At 39.0% G+C, this 22,364-nt stretch overlaps 1 long non-coding RNA gene across 1 annotated transcript in view; it reads right to left on the reverse strand.

Annotated features, from left to right (window-relative positions):
- LOC129060109 (uncharacterized) overlaps positions 1-22,364 on the reverse strand; it is a 119,336-nt gene that overhangs the window by 11,887 nt on the left and 85,085 nt on the right. The gene's annotated exons all lie outside the window — the stretch shown is intronic.

Genomic DNA, 22,364 nt, shown 5'->3' on the forward strand with positions numbered 1-22,364 from the left:
ATGCTTATTTTATTCATGAATGAATGCATATTGCATACTATATTAACTGTTTCAGGTGTTGGATTTGTAAGTTGGAAACTACATTCTTTGGTGAAGGACACCAAATTTTCTTTAATAATCACTTAAGATAACTCAAAATGTTTCTAGACATCTTAACTGTGATTATATTTTCAATATCTGGGAAGGTAAATTCTAAATACTTAGTTTTCTAACACATCTGAAAGGATTAAGGTGAATCTGTCCGTTTTAGTAATCAAAGTTACACCTTTTCTTCTATACGTTTTTATGTAGCAGATATAATATATATGACTATGACTACTACTGTATTCTATATTAATATTAATACTAACACATACACATACATGTACACATGCACACTCTGGTTTTGGGCTTCAGAAGCAGAAACTATCCTACAGGATATCTCAAAGATGGATACTAAGAGTTCTATAATCATGTCTATGAGTTCTTAAGACCCTTAGAGCTGCACATTTCAGTAGATCTAGATTTTAGAAAAATATACTCTAATTTACTTATTTCCCTATTCTTGTTTGGTGTTCCACACTCAAATGGTCTCCTAGCTGGTTAACTGATAACAGCTGCAGTTTTTGGAAAGGAGAAAGAGGGAAAGGATACATGAAAAGCATCTGCCTTTTCACAATCCTCTGTTAACAGTTTTTCTCCCTGACTATTAGAGAGAAAACATTTCCTTCGTCCTTCTCTTTTGCCTTATGTAATTGCAAATCTCTGGCAAGATACATCTCTTTTCAGACTTTAACTTGTCTCATTTTTCCCCCCACACAATTGTGCTCTTTCTTTTCTTGTTCCTTGGAAACTTGCCCTCGTTTCATAGTTTTGCTTCTTACCCCTTTGCTGTTCTGTTCTCTACAGAGTTATGGGTTCATTCTCTCGGGTATCTCATTCTGCCTCATGCCCTACCTACATGTTAACCTCATCGGTTCCAGAGACAGAAAATGCATCTAGATCTCTCCAGATTTCCTTTTGTCTCTTAAATTTTCTTTGCATGGGATCTTAGACAGATGCATGACACTTGTTAAAGTACCTTTCTGAATTTACATTTCATGTACCTTTCTGCTTTAAAAACATAGAATCTTTGAGCTAGAAGTTGCCATTGTCTGTAAGTTGGTAGTTGACTTCTAAGGAAATTACTATGCCATTATTCCTAATTTTTCTTCAAAGACATTTCCCCTTACCTTGATTCTTATAAAGAAATGTTAGCTATACCCTTTTAAATTTGGGTAGACATTAATGAAATAAGGATTTGGAGCAACAGGCATATACCAAAATAGAGAGCTTATCATAGAAGGGTAAATCTGAAATTGTGTGTAGGTAGTGAAGATAAGACTAATGGAACAGAACTGCAAAAATTCCTATTTTAAGATCTTAGGTCTCATGAGGACTCAAAAGCATGAGAATGATATAACGGACTTTGGGGACTCAGGGGAAAGGGTGGGAGGGCATGAGGGATAAAAGGCTACACACTGGGTACAGTGTACACAGCTCAGGTGACAGGTGCATCACAATCTCAGAAATCACCACTGAGGAACTTATCCATGTAACCAAAAACCACCAAAATTAAATTAAATTTCCCAAAAACTATTGAAATTTTAAAAATAAATGAATATAAAAACAAACAAAAAGAAATAAAAAAGAAAAAGAAGTGAATCTTGGTTTTAAAAAAAAGATCTGGCTGGGCACAGTGGCTCATGCCTGTAATCCCAGCACTTTGGGAGGCCGAGGTGGGCGGATCACGAGGTCAGGAGATCGAGACCATCCTGGCTACCACAGTGAAACCCCGTCTCTACTAAAAATAAAAAAATTAGCCAGGCGTGGTGGCGGGCACCTGTAGTCCCAGCTACTGGGGAGGCTGAGGCAGGAGAATGGTGTGAACCCTGGGGGAGGAGCTTAAAGTGAGCCGAGATTGTGCCACTGCACTCCAGCCTGGGTGACAAAGTGAGACTCCCTCTCAAAAAAAAAAAAAAAAGGAAAAAGATCTTAGCTCTTGTTGAGCAGCTGCTTATAGGTGAGGCTGGGCTGAGAATATACCTGAAAAGTAAAGGAAAATTGTAAATAAATAAAAGATGATATTAAAAGTTGGGTTATATGTAGTGGTTATAATAACAATATTTTAAAACATTATGATGAAAGTATATAATGATTTTTACAAATAAAATAAATATATTTTACTTCCCAAATTGAATACAATTTACTAAATTGTGGGACATAACTACCAACTTGTTTCTAATTGGAAAATGTTTGGAAACTAAATAATAATGGAAATAATTTGTAGTGAAGTGATGTTGTATGGATTATACTAATTTAGTGATGTTGTAGGTGGAAAGGTAATTCAAGCTACCAAGATTCACACTTCCTTTTGGGAAGTAATAAATAAGTATTGATGATACAAGATGTATTGGAACAAACGACAAAGTATAAATATCATTTTTCTTTGTCCCATGACTCTCAGTGGGGCACTAACAGCAGGGGCTAAACAGGAGAGGCTATTTCTCAACGGACACTGTCTATGTACGTAGCCAACAACTTCCGTCCACCATTAGCTTGAATAAACTAGAATATTAATGTCATTAGTCATCATGTATTTGTGATAAGAAAAATTGCTAATTAGTGACTCTTCTTAACAGTCCGTATTATCAGAAGGAAAACATGACTCTAAAAGGATGGGTGATGAATAAAGAATATATGCAAATATTCCCTGGTTTTCCTAGAACTGGGAGACGGCCACCCCATGTGACTCCATGGCTTTGGAGCATGAAGATTAAGGTTTAGATTCTTCCCTTTTTCATAACTTCTAATGTCACTATGCAGTCTCATGGGAACCCAGGAACTCATTCTCAGGTTTGCAAATGAAGCCTCTGTCTGCAACTATAAAAATGAAGCATCAGAATAGAACTGTGAGCCCAAGTCTGTTACAGAATCTGGTGAGGTTCACACCAGAGCAATCGAAGTGCCCACACATATGTTGACATGCAAGTCATAGGCTGATGCAATTTTCATGCCTACATTATTGTTGCCTGATATGGGTGGTGAGTTGCTACAAGACAGAACAGAGGCTCACCTTCCCCTCAAAATTAAGGAGTCACAAGGATATCAGCCTCACTGCCTGGAAGGTACAAAAATGATTCAGCTTCAGGACATTGAATTGAGTGTTTAAAAACTGCATGGTATATCTACAGTCCCAGACCAGCTGAGAAGCAAGATTCACTTTTCCAGGAATCAAACACTCAGGGTATTAAAGCAGTAGCTGGTTTGCATCAGGACTCTGTCCCGAGGGCCCTCTGCAGCCTGGGAGCTGCCCAAGTCAGGGTTTGCCTTTGGTCTCACTTGGTTCAGTGACCTTTCTTTCCTTTGGTCCATTTGCCAGTACAGGGCCAGCATCTCTGCTTTGAAGGGGGTTGAATGGCCTCAAGAGCCTGCCTTAACCTTGGTCAACAGTTCATTTCTGCTCAAGAGCCAAACTGCAAAGATCAGTTGCTTTCCAATCTGACCCACAGACCAACTCAGAGACAGAAATAGCTCTTCCTAGTTCCAGGAAGGGTCAATATTCACTAAAGCACAGTGCATATGGACCCTTGGTGTTTATTTTTTCCTAAAACATAGCCACAGGAGTTCACACAATAGGTCTCTGTTCCATGCTTACAGTGCCCATATTTCTTTAGCTATTTTTCATGTATAATGCCAAAGATGCTTGCAAGGAAATCACAGAATTAAGATTTGAGGAAAAAAATAATCAGTAAGTCCGTGTGTTAAATTTATAATTCAGCTCAGATAAAAAGGAATACGATCACAAATTGTAACCATGATTCAGAGCACAGAAAATTGTTTTGGAATTTGGATTACTCAATGTGAATTCATCCTGCTCCCTCTCATTTTAATAAACTCATTTCAATTCTTAAATTATTAGTAGGACAAAAATTAAAAGAAAGAAATGTTGTGGAAAGTATGTGGAAAATAAGATGTTAAAACTATTTTTAAAATATGCTTTACTGCAGGCAAAACTCAGTGTTCTCCTCATCAGCATAGTGTACTAAAGCCTCATCAAATTCCAAATTCCCTATTCCAATAAAATAATGTAAGAATTACTTAACTTCGTTAACTGGTCCAGATATCCACCAGAATTTAGAGCTGCACTTCTATGGATACTGCTACTGTTGAAACTGTTTCTTAGTTTATCTTTTCAGATGATTATGACAGCCTTCCTTCAAAAAGTAGTTCATTAAGAGAGGAGATTAGAAAATTTAAAGGAGTTGGGAAAATCGTGTCAATAATTGGATCCCCACAGCTACTGTAAGCCCCTTGCCTGTCTCTATTACTCTCTGAGGCTACTCAAGAATGTAGAATTACATACAATATTTCCCATATTTCTTGTCTAGAGGGGGGATGTAGTCTACAAGCTACAACTGAATTGCTGGGTCTCTATAGCCCAGGAGAGGTGTGAGTGTTGAAGGGCTGGCTTTGGAATGCGGTGTTGTGGAGATCACAGCTCACCTAGCCAGCTCTCTCACTGTGCCCTGAGCTGGGTAAGTCAGTCTTACTGCCTCCTAAGTGCCCTCAGCAACTTGAATGGAATCGTTACCTTCCCATATACAAGAGGACTGACCAGCTGTCTCAGATTCTCATGTCCTGAGGAAAGCTTATGAACCTCCAGAGTCCTCCTTGCCTCCTCTTTATAAAGGAGGCTCAGCTGGAAGTCCCTTTTAACCTCTGCCTATGCAGAGACAGATTCATTCTTTCCAGTTTACCTCTTACTAGCCCACTAGTGTCTGAAGGAAACCACTAGCCAGACCTCCAACATTGAGGGTGTCAAACCCACATGATTTCAAGAGTCAGGTCATTAAAACACATGCAAGAGAATCTGCACACTCTTCTATCATAAGACTGGTAGAAATTTTGATCTGTCGGAGAGGAAATCTCCTATATAAAGCCATAACTTTTTAAAGTATATTTTGTCCAAACAATCCAAGTATTTGGGCCAAATTTAGGTCTAGGTGTTAGTTTATAACTCCTGAATTCTATTATAAACTGACATTACTAAGAATAAGGATACAGCAAATTAGGATTATACTTTCAAGAGTAATGAGCAGCTTGAAAGAGGAAGATCTGGTTGAAAAATCAGATTAAATGAAAGAAACAGGAGAGACTATGATGGGGGAACTGAGACATATAAATATAGAAATTTATAACATAGGATTTTATCTTAATAAAGTTTAAGGCAGCTCCCAATGGAAAGGCCACAGTATGAATTTAAGACATAGTGTTAGAAGTTAGAAAATATTAATAATGTCTTTTGATGAAGAGATACTTCCATTTTGACAACTTCAGTTTATTAATTTTCTATTCTATGGTTAGTTTTTGTTGTGTTTCTTTTCCTAAGAAATATTCACCTGTCCCAAGGTTGTGGACTGTGTTTGCATGTAGAAGTTTTATGGTTCTACATTTATAGTTAAATTTATGATCTCAAATTAGTGTTTATAAATGGAATTAAGTAGTAGTAGTTGAGGCTTTTTCCCATTGAACATCCTGTTGCCTTAATATTTGTTAAAAATATTTTTCTTGGCTGGGTATGGTGGCTCACACCTGTAATCCCCTCACTTTGGGAGGCCGAGGCAGGAGGATCACTTAAGGTCAGGAGTTCGAGACCAGCCTGGCCAACATGGTGAAACCCCATCTCCACTAAAAATACAAAAATTAGCTGGACATGGTGGCTCACACCTGTAATCCCTGCTACTCGGGAGGCTGAGGCAGGATGATTGCTTGAACCTGGGAAGCAGAGGTTGCATTGAGCCGAGGTTGTACCATTGCACTCTGTACTCTGCACTCCAGCCTGGGCAACAGAGTGAGACTCCCGTCTCAAAAAAAAAAAAAAAAAATTCTTTTGCTCATTTAACTGACTTGGCTTCTTGATTTAAAAAATATCAATGGACAGTATATGTGTGGGTCTCTTTATGGCTGTGTGTTCTCTTCTCTTTAGTTATCTATACTAATCCCAGTGCCACAGTGCTTTGACTACTGTAGCTTTATCATAAGTCTTGAAATAATGTAGCAGGGGTCTTCTACCATTGCCTTCTTTTCCAGTAATGTTTTGGTCAGTCTAGGTCTTTGGCATTCCATATTCATTTTAGGATGAGTTTGTCAGTTTCTTCAAAAAACAAAGCATGATTCACTTTATTCCATCGTCAATATAGTCTTATAATTGCAGGAGTAGGTGCTGGAGCTGGGACTTAGCTTTTATGTAGCAGCCCCAACAAAAGAGCGTGTCAGGAGTTTTCATGGAGAAAGGAAATGTCTAAATGGAAGGGTGAGACAAAATTAGAGGCACCATAAGACGTGATATGAGAGGAGACATGAACAGATTCCTGACAATTGGCTTTACCACTCACCAAGCCCTCACTGGAGTTTCAGTGACTTTATAAAAGAGCCACTGGTACTCCAGACACCGAAGGAATAATACACAAACAAAAGAACAAAGAAATATGATGACAATAGTACTTGTTCCCTTCTCCAGGATAAGATAACGTAAAATGTCAGTTCAAACACAACTTGCAGGAGAACTACACATTGTGAAAATCAGACACTAAAAGGGTGAGTGCGGAGATACCTGTGGTTACTCTGTTTTTTTTGTTGTTGTTGTTTTTTTTTTGTTTTTTTTTTGTTTTTTTTAATTATTATTATTATACTTTAGGTTTTATGGTACATGTGCGCAATGTGCAGGTTAGTTACATATGTATACATGTGCCATGCTGGTGCACTGCACCCACTAACTCGTCATCTAGCATTAGGTATATCTCCCAATGCTATCCCTCCCCCCTCCCCCCACCCCACAACAGTCCCTTTGACTGCTGTGGAGAAATAAACAGCTTCAAAGGAAAGAGCCACTTGGCCAGTGATACTTAACTTATGTATCATTCTATTGCCAGAGGTGAGCACCCAGCTGATTAATAACCTCTTTTGCTCTCGAAGAAATCCTTACATATCCTGAAGCTATCTTTAACTTGTTGTAGATTCTACAGCGTTTGGCACTGAACTCTATTATAGTCTCAGAAGTGGAGGCAATTGGTAAATAACTTTTGCACAGCTGTGGTATATAGTCCCACACACCTCCACCTAGGATGGTAGTTACTATTTTTATTGACAGAGTCCATAGGTTTCTAGGGCTGTTTGAAAGTGGTAAGAGGATCTTTTGATAATTTAAACTAGATCACCTTGAAAGAAGTGTAGGTAACTGGTTTTGAAAATGTGTCAGGTGCAGTGTTGTACATTAGACCTATTGAGAAATTATTACAAAAATAAAAATATAAGGCCAGGCACGGTGGCTCACGCCTGTAATCCCAGCACTTTGGGTGGCCGAGGTGGACAGATCACGAGGTCAGGAGGTCAAGACCATCCTGGCTAACACAGTGAAATCCCGTCTCTACTAAAACACAAAAAAAATTAGCCAGGGGTGGTGGCAGACACCTGTAGCCCCAGTTACTCAGAAGGCTGAGGCAGGAGAATGGCGTGAACCCAGGAGGTGGAGCTTGCAGTGAGCTGAGATCGCGCCACTGCACTCCAGCCTGGGCAACAGAGCAAGACTCAGTCTCAAAAATAGATAAATAAATAAAAATATAAGAAAAGATGAAAACTCGAGTGAAGGCAGTGAGTGGAAATAAATAAAAGACAGATATTTAGAGATTTAAAGTGGTGGCCGGGCATGGTGGCTCACGCCTGTAATCTCAGCACTTTTGAGGCCAAAGCAGGCAGATCACCTGAGGTCAGGAGTTCAAGACTAGCCTGGCCAACATGATGACACGCCGTCTCTACTAAAAATACGAAAATTAGCTGGGTGTGGTGGCACGTGCCTGTAGACCAAGCTACTCAGGAGGCTGAGGCAGGAGAATTGCTTGAACCCAGGAGGTGGAGGTTGCAGTGAGCGGATACAGCACCAATGCACTCCAGCCTGGGCGGCAGAGCAAGACTCCATCTCAAAAAAAAAAAAAGATATTAAAGTGGTAAAGTCGACACAACTTGATGATTAAAAGAATGTGGGGTGAGGGAAGGAGATAGGGACAAATTTCTTTTTTTTTTATTATTATTATACTTTAAGTTTTAGGGTACATGTGCACAATGTGCAGGTTAGTTACATATGTATACATGTGCCATGCTGGTGTGCTGCACCCATTAACTCATGTATTGAATAATTACCATGCACCAGGAACATTGCTTTACATATACTTTGTATGTAATTGTAAAAATCCTAGAAGTAGGTAATATTACCGACCCAGTTTAATGAAAAAGAAAATAGAAGAGTACCAAAGTTAAGTAACAAGCCTAAAAACACATTGTATGCAAGAGAATTTGCAATCAGACGAGATAACCCCCAGCTCTTGCCTTTGCCTGCTAGGCTACATAAACCATAGATTTCTGGCCATTGGTGGGTCAGGATGGTGGTACCAATAGCAAACATAGGATGAGAAGGGTTTGGGGAGAAAGTTAATGGCTTCAAGTGATGAAGAGATTGAAATTGAGGTGTATAGGGTCTCCATGTGGAGATATCTAGTAGCTCAGAAGAGATAACTTAGCTGAAGTTATAAATGTTGGATTCATATGCTTATAGGAAAGAGTTAATGCTATGAAACCTGATGAGGTATTACAGGAAGATCCAGCTAGTGAAAGAAGAAGTTTGAGGCTGTGAATTGATAACACCAGCATCTAAAGGACAGAGGAAGAAGACTAGATACTTTGTTTCCTCATAAATCATAAATGTACCACTCCATGAACTTTCACAAAGTGAATATGCCCAAATAACAGCATCTGGATCAAGAAAGAGGCCATTATCAGCACCCTACTTGCCCCATTTCAAGTAATACACAACCTCCAAGGGTAACCACTGCACTAATTTCTAACAATATAGATCAGTTTGCCTGATTTTGAACTTGACAAATGGAATTCCATAGTAAACGCTCTTTTCTGTCCAGCTTCTTTGACTCAGCATTGTTTTAATTTATCCATGTTAATTCCCATTGCAATAAAGAATTCTGCTCTGTGGCAGACACACCCTAAAGGCCCACAATGAGCCATGGCCCCTTCCCTCAAGTAAGGAAAAACCTGTGACCTGTCTCTAACCAATAAAATATGTCAAAGAAAATGAAGTGTCATTCCCATCCTGCTGGCCTTGAAGAAGCCACCAGCTCTGCTGTAAATTCCCCATGGAGAAGGCCATGTGGCAGGGAACTGCAGGCTGCCGGTAAGAAGCCAGAGCCCTCAGTCACACAGCCACAAGGAAGGGAATTTGCCAACAGCCTGAATGCACTTAGATGCAGATTCTTCCCTAATAGAGCCCTCAGATGACAGCACAGCCTGGCCAGCACCTTGATTAAAATCTTGTGAGACCCTAAGCAGAGGACCCAGTTAAGTTGTGCTAAGACTCCAGACCCATGGAAACTATGGATAACAACTGTGTGTTGTTTTACTATTCACAATAGCAAAGACATGGAATCAACCCAAATGCCCATCAATGAGAGACTGGATAAAGAAAATGTGGTACATTTACACCATGGAATACTATGCAGCCATAAAAGAAATGAGATCCTGTCCTTTGTAGGGCCACGGATGGAGCTTGAAGCCATTGTCCTTAGCAAACTAACGCAGGAACAGAAAACTAAACACCGCATGTTCTCACTTATAAGTGGAAGCTGAACAATGAGAACACTTGGACACGGGGCGGGGAACAACACACACTGGGGCCTATCGGGGGTGCAGTGGGAGGAGGGAGACCATTAGGAAAAATAGCTAATGCACGCAGGGCTTAATACCTAGGTGATGGGGTTGATAGGTGCAGCAAACCACCATGTCACATGTTTGCCTATGTAACAAACCTGTACATCCTACATGTGCCCCAGAACTTAAAATAAAAATAAAAAATAAATAACTGTGACTTAGTTTGAGGTAATTTGTTATACAGCAACAGAAATCAAATATATACTGTATAAATATACTATAATTAATTTAATTTACCATTCTATTATTAATAAGCATTTCAGTAGCTTTCCATTTTTGTCTATTAAATGGTGATGCTATAAATATTCTTTTATATATATATATATATTTGTGGGGGTGTTGTGTTGGTCAAGGTCCACTCAGAAAACAGAAACAACAAAATAATTTGAACAGGGAGGTTTCATGCAAAAAAAAAATTATTGACTATTTGCAGGGGATTAACTACTAAAAAGGGGATAAAAGAGAGCTGTACAAAATACCTAATGCAAAGGCAGACAAAAACTTGGAAGAGGACCCCTCTCTAAGGATGGGATTCAGATCTCAATGGAGAGGACGAAGTTAAAACCCAGTGGAGACTGAAGTTAGCGGAGTTGCCCCAGGCCTGAGCTGCTCCATTATAGCAGGTGGAGGCCAAGGACTGGGACTGGGAAGCTGGAAAGCTCCCACTGGGGTGCTGGTGGGCAGAAAACCCCCCACTGCAGTGCCTATGACATTTATGAAGAATTTGGAGGGAGGTGAAATTCTCTGGGAAGTGGGCTTGGGTCCCTGTAGGACTTACTGGGAAATCACTCACAGGAGATGCTGGGAAGTACCCATGGGGATGTCATTGAAACCAGCTGATGGTGAGTTCCACTGGGTGTCCCACAGCCTAGCCTTGCACTGTAGGAACAAAAACAACAACAAAAAAAGCAGGCACTTTACAGGAAGAATCTTCTTCCTGCAGCATCCCTTCCAGACCCTCTAACAGCAAAGGAAGAATATTTAGTAACTCCAGCTCCAGTATCCTCAGCAGGGCAATGAACACTGGTTTTGTGGCTGAGAGACAATAAACTGACACCTGGTACAGGTGTACACCCATAAGAGACTTGTAATCTTTTTATCCTCTTTTAAATTAGTGTGAAAGTATGAAATAAAAATGATTTAAAAATTTTATGGCCAGGCGTGGTGGCTCACACCTGTAATCCCAGCACCTTGGGAGGCAGAGGCGGGAGGATCACGATGTCAAGAGGTCAAGACCATCCTGGCCAACATGGTGAAACCCCGTCTCTACTAAAAATACAAAAATTAGCCGGGCGTGGTGGCAGGCACCTGTAGTCCCAGATACTCAGGAGGCTGAGGCAGGAGAATTGCTTGAACCTGGGAGGCGAAGGTTGCAGCGAGCCAAGATCGTGCCACTGCACTCCAGCCTGGCAACAGAGTGAGACTACATCTTAAAAAAAAAATTACATTATAATGTCTTATCTTTAGAACAAACTATATTAGACAAAATAAAGACAACAGCAGAAATCAATAAAGTAGAAAATAAGGAAATTATAGAAAAGATCTACAAACCTCTTTTGGCTCTTTGAAAATATTAATGAAGTTGAAAAAAGAACTTTGACAAAATTAATCCAGAAAAGTAGAAAAAAGGTGCAAAGATATATACCAAAATATTAAGCATGAGAATGAGGAACTAATTGCACATGGAGAAGAGATTAAAATATAATAATAAACTAAGGAGATCATCTTTTATGCCAAAAAATTTGAAATTATAGGCACAATGAAAAATATATCCAAGTAGGAATAGAAAGAATGAATTACTTTACAGTTATTAAGGAAATTTTAAAAGTTGTTTAACATTGCTGTGGACTGAATGTGTCCTCTTAAATGTCATATGTTGAAGCCCTAATCCCCACTGTGACAGTATTTGGAAATGGGGCTTCTGGGAAGTAATGAGGGTTAGATCAAGTCGTGAGGGTGGGGTCCTCAGGATGGGCTGGCCCCCATAAGAAATGACATCGGAGACCTTGCGCTCTCTCTCTTCCTGCCACGTGAAGACACATTAAAAAAACTGCCTTCTACAAGACAGAGAGGAGTCCCAACCAGAAACCAACCATGATGGCTTCAGGATCTGGGACTTCTAGACTCCAAAATAGCAAGAAAATAAATTTCTATTGTTTAAGCCACTCTGTCTATGGTGTTTTGTTCTGGCAGCCTGAACTGACTAAGACAAACATAATTTCACAAAGGAGACCCCAGATGCAGTGTCTTGTATATTTATTTATTTTTATTTATTTATTTATCTATTTTTTTTGAGACACAGTTTCACCCTTGTTGCCCAGGCTGGAGTGCAATGGCGCAATCTTGGCTCACTGCAACCTCCGCCTCCCGGCTTCAAGCGATTCTCCTGCCTCAGCCTCCTGAGTAGCTGGGATTACAGGTGCTTGCCACCATGCCCGGCTAACTTTTTTGGCATTTTTAGTAGAGACGGGGTTTCACCACGTTGGTCAGGCTGGTCTCAAACTCCTGACCTCAGGTCATCTACCCGCCTTGGCCTCCCAAAGTGCTGAGATTACAGGTGTTAGCCACCGCACCCGGCCTCTTGTATGTTTATATCTGACCAAATATTTAAGGGACAGATTAGTTTAATCTTGGGTACATTTCCAGGGAATTGAAGAAGGATTCCTATCTAACTCATTCTATGAAGTCAGCATAACGTTTGATGCTAAAACTAGATTTAAAAAACACATGAGAAAGGAGTGCTACAGACCAATCTTACTCATAAACATAGATGCAAAATCCCAAACAAAATATTTTAAAAATTATTTTTAATTTTTTTTGACAAATTGTAATTGTATAGAATTATGGGATACACAGTGATATCATGACATATGTATGTTGTGCAATGATTGAATCAAATGAATTAACATATCCATCATCTTAAATATTTATTTCTTCCTCCTGTTTAACTGTGACTTTCTATCCTTTGACTGACATTGCCCCATTCCACCACCCTTATGCTCTGGTAACCACCCTTCTACTCTCTGCTTCTATGAATTCAATTGTTTTAGATTCCACATATAAGTGAGAACATGTGGTTTTTGTCTTTCTCAGACTCACTTACTTTACCCAGTTTAATGTTCTCCAGGTCCATCCATGCTGTTGCAGATGAAAAAATTTTCTTCCTTTTTGTGGCTGACTAGTATTCCATTGCATATATAATATGGTTTGGCTGTGTTCCTACCCAAATCTCATCTTGAATTGTAGCTCCAACAATTCCCATGTGTCATGGGAGGGACCCAGTGGGAGGTAATTGAATCAGGGGGCAGGTCTTACCCCATACTGTTCTCTTGGTAATGAATAAGTCTCACGAGATCTGATGGTTTTATAAGTGGTTTTCCTTTCTGCTTGGCTTTCACTCTGTCTTTGCCTGCTGCCATGTAAGGCGTAACTTTGCTTCTCCTTTGCCTTCCGTCATGACTATGGAATTCCCCAGCCATATGGAACTGTGAGTCAATTAAAACTCTTTCCTTTATAAATCACCCAGTCTCAGGCATATCTTTATCAGCAGCGTGAAAATGGACTAATACAATATATATACCACATTTTCTTTATCCATTCATCTGCTGATGGACACTTCAGTTGATTCCATAACTTGGCTATTGTGAATAGTGCTGCAATGAATGTGGGCGTGCAGACATCTCTTCAATGTAGTTTCTGGATTATATGGTAATTCTATTGTTAGTTTTTTGAAGAACCTCCATGCTGTTTTCTATAATGGCTATGTTTACATTCTCACCAACAGTGTGTGTAATCTTTGTCTTTTTAATAAGACATTTAATCACCATTTCGATGGGTATGAGATGATATTTCACTGTGGTTTTAATTTGCATTTCCCTAATGATTAGTGACGTTGAACATTTTTTCTTGCTTGGTAGAAATGTGTGGTTGAGGTTTGCCTCTTCATCTGGGCAGAGCTTTAGGGTGAGCTTTGAGGCTGCACTGAGCCATTGTTTGAAAGCCTGGGTGGTACAAGTCTAGTGCCTGAGCTTTGCTAAAAGGGGCCTTGAGGCTGAGGATGGAGGCTAGCCATCTAGGAACTCAAGCCAGGCCAGCATCTGTGGCTCACATCTAAAATCTCAGCACTTTAAGAGGCCCAGGTGGCAGAGTTGTTTGAGGCCAGGAGTTTGACACCAGCCTGGGCAATATGGTGAGATCCCGTCTCTACAAAAAATAAATAACCGAGCATGATGGCATGTCCCTGTGGTCTCAGCTACTTGGGAGGCTGAGGCAGGAGGATCTCTTGAGCCCAGAAGTTCCAGGCTGCAATGAGCTGTGATCATGCCACTGCACTCCAGCTTGGGTAACAGAGGGAGACACTGTCTCTAATAAATAAACAAACAAAGACTCAAGTCTAATTAATATGCTCTGGGAGCAACCAGCCTGGCTCTGCTGGTGGGCTGTGCTGTTGGTACCTCTGATCCGCACCTCTGCTGGCAGTAATATGGAGCTACCACTAAGATCTGGGTGCAGGTCACTGTGGACAGTACCTCCTTGCTTTGTTTCTATCTGACGCCAGGCGGTCTAGTCATGTCTTTCTCCCCTGTGTTCCCTGTGTTCCCCATGAGACAAGATCAAAGTGGGCTTTGGCTTGGCGGGATGCTAGGGGACCTGGATGTGAGGTTTTGGTTCTCTTTTCCCGCTGTTGGTCCTCTGTGTGTGGTGCTGCATCGACTTAGAGGATGTGGAGAGGCAAAACCTGTCTAATGCTGTTCTTTTTCGGTTCCATGGTCCATTCAGGTGTCTCAAGCTTATTCTCAAGTTTTGAGATTTTCACCAAGGTGTTCTTATCAGTGGATAGTTGTAGTTGAGTTCTCTATGCGGGGAGAGCAGCCCGGGACCTCCTATTCTACCATCTTCCCCTGAATATCCCAAACAAAGTACTTGCAAATCAAATGCACCTGTGTTTATAAGATAACACGAATTGATTAAGTTGGGTTCCCAGGAATTCAGAAGTATTCTAATGTTAGCAAACCTAAAAATGCTATTCATATTAGCAGATTAAAGCACATAAAACCATATGACAATAGGTGCACATAAACATTTGATGTATTTCAGTACCAATTCATGGTAAAAAAAAAATTAACAAAGTAGAAATATAAAACTTGGTAAAGGTTTATACTAAAAAATTACAGCAAACATAATTTTGAATGGGAAAACATTAGAAGTATCTCTTTAAAAATTAAGACTACGTCAGAGATACAGTTGTTTTTTCTATTCAACTTTGTACTATAGGCCCTAGTCAGAGAAGACGATAAAAGTAAACTCTTGTATATAATCACCAGCAGATATGTACACGAATATTCCTAGCAACACTATTTGTAATATCTTCAAACTGGAAACAGCAAATAATGAGAAATATGAGATTTAGATATTCTTTACTGCTCTAGGACCCTTGTATAGTTTATAATCTGTATGTAACTTTTCTGGTTATGTATAGACCATGGTATCTTTTTCTTGTTTGAGAGGGAGAGATTTTTTTCTTTTATGCATACACCACATTGCTTATAATTTAAATCAACACATTAAGTATTTAAAAATAATTAGCAAATCAATAGCAGTAATAATTACTTATAGAAGAGTTAATATTTTCATATCTTATGTAACATTATATATATATATTTACAGTGTATGTTTGTGAAATTATCATGTAACATTTGAAGCCAATCTTATTTTTGAAGAATTATATTTAATATTTTCTGCTTTAGTAACCAGTTTCACATTATTCTAATTTATCCTTCTGTGAATTTTTGAGTGTAATATAGATATTTTAAATGAAATTAAATATCAACATATGTGAATATCTTTGGACCTTTATAGATGTATGGGTTATAAAGTTACTCACATAGAAAAACATAATGATGCCCAAAGGGAACATAAATATTGCAGATCATAAGTAATTACACTCTCAAATGCTCATGGAATTGTTAATCCTATTCATGACTAGCAGTTCACTCACTAAAATTTCCAATTCATCATTTACACTAGTGAACTATTACAATGTTGACAACCTGACAACTTAACATTGTCAAAAACTTAGCTGATTTTAGTTGACTTGTATGTAGGAAGGCTTAATGCAATTTATGTGCAACGAAGATATGGTACAAAGCCTAACAAGATATGAAAAATAGCCACCTCTTGGAATGATTCACCTTATTTTCAGTGGACAGCTGAAACCCAACTGAGACCACAATTTAAATTGGGAAATAATTTGTGGTTAGTTTCTACTCCCAGAGCTAACAGCTTTCCTAGAGCCACCCTACTGGGCATCCATCAGTTATATTTCTTAGTCGACAAGCAGAGTGTAGTAGAGCTCATTTTGAATTTAATTTCAAACCCCATGGTCTTAACCATTTTCCCATTCCTTTCTGTGGCCTCTTAGTTCATCCCTGAGAGTTAGAGATTTATGTTTTTATGAGTGGTGATGAATGCTTAGAAAAAAATCTGGGGACATTTAGTAGAATCCTTGAGGCCCAGCACTGACTGAGTTGACAGAAGCCTCTTGTTTTTTAATTGCTCTGGGACCAGGGTTCTGAATTGTTGGCCACAGCAAAAACTTTGGTTCTACCTCTGAAATCTGATTCCAGAAAGGAGGAGAAAGAAAGAAGAAATGTTACACCAAAATATAAACTCTATGATAGCAGAATTTTTTTTCTTTTTTTTTTTTTTTTTTTTTTTGAGACAGAGTCTTGCTCTGTCACCCAGGCTGGAGTACAGTGGCATAATCTCGGCTCACTGCAACCTCCACCTCCCAGGTTCAAGCAATTCTCCTGCCTCAGCCTCCCGAGTAGCTGGAATTACAGATGCCCACCACCACACCTGGCTAATTTTTGTATTTTTAGCAGAGACGGGATTTCACCATGTTGGCCAGGCTGATCTCGAACTCCTAACCTCGTGATCCACCCACCTCGACCCACGGTGTTTCAAGCCTGTAATCCCAGCACTTTGAGAGCAGAATTTTTAAAAATCTCTTTTGTTCACTAATATATTCTCAGTGCCTAAAATAATGTTAACACAAAGTTGTTCTGTAAATATTTGCAGAAGGAATGACAGAAGAAAGAAAAGGAAGAAAGAAGAGAGAGATACCTGGGTGAGCAGGCATTCCTGTGACAGGCCACCACCTGCCTGGCTCTCCTGCGACTCTGTCTGGTTGCTCGCCTCCAGTGCTTCAATTCTCTGTCCAAACTTCCTGACTTATAAAGCTGCAGCTTTCTAAGGCCACTTGTCTTGCCCTTGGAGGATGTGGCTTCCTGCTTTTAAAAGGCACTTTTTAAGCACCTAGTTACCTACTGAGAGTGAGACAAGCATCGGGTTTGCCCCACTTAACAAGCTATTTTGAATATATGGAATATATTCAGCTTTAAATAAAGAAGGAGATTGGAAATTGCAGCACATGCTACAATATGAATGAACCTTAAGGAGGTTATGTGAAATACACCGTAGTCAAACTAATTGAAACAGAAAGTAGAATGATGTTTGCTAGGGGCTTGGAGGAGAAAAAAGTGGAAAGTTGTCGTTTAATGAGAAATAGAGGTTCAGTTTTGTGAGATGAATAGTTCTAGAGACGGGTTGCACGACAACGCGAAGGTATTTAATATATTACTGAATGGTACAACAAAAAACATATGAAACTTCTCATTGGGTCTGTCAGAAAAAGTCACATTAAAAACAACAAGCTGAAGTCAAGCCAGAAATGTGCATGGGTTTTCAGAAAGCCTATCACAAGCAAAACTTTGCTATAAAAGTGAAAATCAGATAATCTCATCTCAAAGATTTTAATTACAAAGGACTAAATTATTGAGCTCTCTCTTTTTTCCTTTCTTGAAATAGGAAATGTTCTAAGAAATAAAACCCTTAAAACATAGCAATCATCCTGGCTGAGTTGTGGCAATTTCACCAGGATTTCTGTGAAGGACTTGAATTAACTTATTATTTCCCACTGCATGTCAAAGTTCAGGTTTATGAGGTTAGTCTAGCTACCATTCTAGCAAACTTTAGAGGAGAACAGCAAACAAAATGGCTAGCTATCGATTGTACATAAATTTACAAGATGAAAGGATTTTGGTATATTTTGGGTAATTTCCAAAAGCTGTGACATTGAAGTCGACTCCTCACTCACACAAGTTGTTTGAGGCTGACAACTGTGTTCTTTGAGTACGCAGAATTGAAAACAATTAGATCCCTCCGATTTCTGTAAGACACCTTTGAAATTTAAGCATGAGTCATGACTTGCCTTGTAGCTAACCTAATGACCCAATTTTAATTAATGGACCTCTGTTCTAACAGAAGCACACTACCATGGTGTATTTTGTCTTTCTATTGGCCAAATTAGCATTATTTTGTTAGCTGTCCTCCCTTTTATCCATTCACCCATCCATTCATTTGCTAGTCTATTTATTTATTTATTCACCAAAAATTCAGCAAAACTTTATAGAACATCTATCTGCTGTATACTTAGAAGGGACTAAGCTATGAAAACAAATATGAGTAAAACACCTATGAAGACATTCCACCCTCAAGGATGGATGTCACATTGTATGTAGGAACTTGAAAGACTGATCTCTAGTTCTATTCTTTTTCTCTCCATTTCCAATCTATTTTGAACTGCATTCTTTTTCTTTTCACGCCATTGGTCTCAGTTCCCTTACTTTATTTAACGTAGGTCATTTTGGTCTTGCACAACTCAATATCTTTTCATTGAAACTATTTTCATTGGTGTTCCACACCAATTTATTTAAGTATTTTACTAACATCTGCAAATATTTTACTAACAATTAACTAAACTTCAGTGGTTCTGTACACCTTTTCCTCCTAAAATATGCCTAATTTTGGAAAAAGATTCTGATTTCCCTTGGGAGGATTATCTTTGTTCCACAGAATACAGTCTATTTGGTGTCCTATTAAGTACAGTCTGCAAATCAAGGCACTTAGTTCTTCTGTAGCCAAAGAATGAGCACACAACTGAAGCTAGACTAAAGAGTTGATCTTTCTGGAATTTAAGTCATGGACAGAGTGAAAACAGAACAAAAATTCACACGGGCAGCAGGTCTAAGGGGATATCTATTGGCTTCCAGAGCTATGCTGATTCCTGCCTTATTCTGCTTTCTCCTTGAATCTGTGAGCTACACTCCATCACTCTAATGATTTTCTTTCCTATTGGATCACATGAGTGGCTGTCTGAAGTTTTCATCCAGAAAACCCTAATTGATTGATGTTTCCCTATTTGTGAAATCTCCAGATCTCCAGGGATTATTTGCAGAGTTGTGTCTCCAACATTTTCATGGAGACCATAAGAAATATCTCATGAGGACTCACCAGCCAGTGCTTTCAACTATAAGTGGTGCCTCTGGGCATGATGGTCCCACCAAAGTGTAGCCAACACCTGCTGAAGTTGACCTCCGCTGATCACCCAAACCCTCTGTGTACCAAAGCTGGCTCTGACTTCCTGATCTTCACATTCTGAAGCCAGGCCATGTTCTTTGCCAACATGACATAAATCTCTTTGCCAGTTGTATTAGTCTGTTTTCACACTGCTGATAAAGACATACCTGACACTGGGTAATGTATAAAGGAAAGAGGTTTAATGGACTCACAATTCCACATGACTGGGGAGGTCTCACAGTCATGGAGGAAGATGAAAGAAGGGCAAAGGACGTCTTACGTGGCCACTGGCAAAGAGAGAATTTGCACAGGGAAACTCCTCTTTAAGAAACCATCAGATCTTGTGAGACTTATTCACTATCACGAGAACAGCACGGGAAAGACAGACCCCTATGATTCAATTACCTCCTACCAGGTCCCTCCTATGACATGTGGGAATTGTGGGAGCTGCAATTCAAGATGAGATTTGGGTGGGGACACAGCCAAACTGTGTCACCAGTAGTACTGTTCTACTACATGGGCTTAAGACTTGTGCTCCCTTGATTCCCAGTGTCTTAGAGATACTTAAATAGAATCACACTTTATATTTTTACTTAAATTTTTTGTCTAGAGGACTGAGAAAAAAATTCATTGAAATTTTTCAATGGACGTTGAAAAAGACAAGAATTAGGTAAAACTTTATTTCCGCGATTGAACCCTGGTAGTGGTGATTAAAACTGCTCTTTGTGAGCTAAACATGTTTCCTTTGATTCTACTGAGAGGTTTTGAAATGACTGCAGAAGCCAACACCTGCTCACCTAAATAATGCATTTGTGTCTCATTGAAGATTTGCCTCAATGTCTAAAATATTTAGCTGTTTAAAAGGTCAGGTGGGAACCTTGTATGAATAGTATGACTATATTTGGAATTTTTCCACCTGTGATACTGAGTAATGCCCATTCCTGCTATTGTATTTTTTTAATTTTTAATTTTTTTTATTTCAATAAGTTTTGGGGGTAACAGGTGGTGTTTGGTTACATGAATAAATTCTTTAGTGGTGAGATTTCTGAAATTTTGGTGGACCCACCACCCAAGCAGTGTTCACTCTACTCAATGTGTAGTCTTTTATCCCTTGCTACCCCCACCCTTTCCCCAATGTCCCCAAAGTTCAATGTATCATTCTTATGACTTTGTGTCTCATAGCTTAGCTCCCACATATGAGTGAGAACATATGATGTTTGGTTTTCCATTCCCGAGTTACTTCACTTAGAATAATAATCTCCAATTCCATTAAGATTGCTGCAAATGCCATTATTTCATTCCTTTTTATGGTTGAGTAGTATTCCATTATATATATGTATATATATGTGTGTGTGTGTGTGTGTGTGTATATATATATATATACATATAAAACATTTCTTTATCCATTCATTGATTGGATAAAGAAATTTACTTTCTTCTATAAATATAAATGTTTATTTATTTATTTATTTAGACAGAGTTTCACTCTTGTCACCTGGGCTGGAGTGCAATGGCGCGATCTTGGCTCACTGCAACCTCTGCCATCTGGGTTCAAGCGATTCTCCTGCCTCAGCCTCCCAAAGTAGCTGGTATTACAGGCACCCACCACCATGCCCAGGTAATTGTTTTGCATTTTTAATTGAAATGGGTTTTCTCCATGTTGGCCAGGCTGGTCTTGAACTCCTGACCTCAGGTGATCCACCTGCCTCGGCCTCCCAAAGTGCTGGAATTACAGGTGTAAGCCACTGCGCCTGGCCTATAAATGTTTATTTATGGCAGATGATTGACTTTATTCCATAAATTTAAATTCCTTAATATAAATATTATATATGTATAACATTTTCTTTATCCACTCATTGATTGATGAACATTTGGGCTGATACCTATATTTTTGCAATCACAAATTGTGCTGCCATAAACATGTGAGTGCAAGTATCATTTTCATATAATGACTTTTTTCTTCTGGGTAGATAGCCAGTATTGGGATTGCTGGATCAAATGGTAGATCTGCTTTTAGTCCTTTAAGGAATCTTCACACTGTTTTCCAAAGTGGTACTATGTTTACATTCCCACCAGCAGTGTAAAAGTACTCCTTTTTCACTGCATCCATGCCAATATCTATTATTTTTTGTTCTTTTTATTATGGCCATTCTTGCAGGAGTGTAGTATCACATCGTGGTTTTGATTTGTATTTCCCTGATAATTAGTGATGTTGAGCGTTTTTCCATATGCTTAGTCTATTCACATCCTTAGCCCACTTTTTGATGGGACTGTTTGTTTTTTTCTTGCTGATTTGTTTGAGTTCTTTGTAGATTCTGGATATCAGTCCCTTGTCGAATGTACAGATTGTGAAGATTTTTTCTCACTCTGTGGGTTGTCTGTTAACTCCGTGATTATTATTATTATTATTATATGCTGTGCAGAAGCTTTTTAGTTTAATTAAGTCTCATCTATTTATCTTTGTTTTTATTGCATTTGCTTTTGGGTTCTTGATCATAAAGTCTTTGCATAAGCCAATGTCTAGAAGGGTTTTTCCAATGTTATCTGTTAGAATCTTTATGGTTTCAGGTTTTACATTTAAGTCTTTGATCCATCTTGAGTTGATTTTTTAATAAGGTGAGAGGTGAGGATCTAGTTTCATTCTTCTACACATGGCTTGCCAATTATCTCAGCACCATTTGTTGAACAGGGTGTACTTTCTCCACTTGAGGTTTTTGTTTGCTATGTCAACAATCAGTTGGCTGTAAGTATTTGGGTTTATTTCCATGTTCTTTATTCTGTTCCATTGGTCTATGCGCCTATTTTTATACCACTACCATGCTGTTTTGGTGACTATTACCTTATAGTATAGTTTGAAGTCAGGTAATGTGATGCCTCTAGATTTGTTCTTTTTGTTTAGTCTTGCTTTGGGTATGCAGGCTCTTTTTTGGTTCCATATAAGTTTTAGAATTTTTTTTTCTAGTTCTGTGAAGAATGATGGTGGTATTTTGATGGGAATTGCATTGAATTTGTAGATTGCTTTTGGCAGTATGGTTATTTTCACAATATTGATTTTGCCATCCATGAGCATAGGATGTCCTTCTATTGTACAGGTGTGGAAATTTCTGAGTCCTCTGGAACATCAGCACTCTCTACTCAAATGGCCTCGTGTA

This window comes from Pongo abelii, chromosome 5, assembly GCF_028885655.2.
Source record: "Pongo abelii isolate AG06213 chromosome 5, NHGRI_mPonAbe1-v2.0_pri, whole genome shotgun sequence".
NCBI classification, from domain to species: Eukaryota; Metazoa; Chordata; class Mammalia; order Primates; family Hominidae; genus Pongo; species Pongo abelii.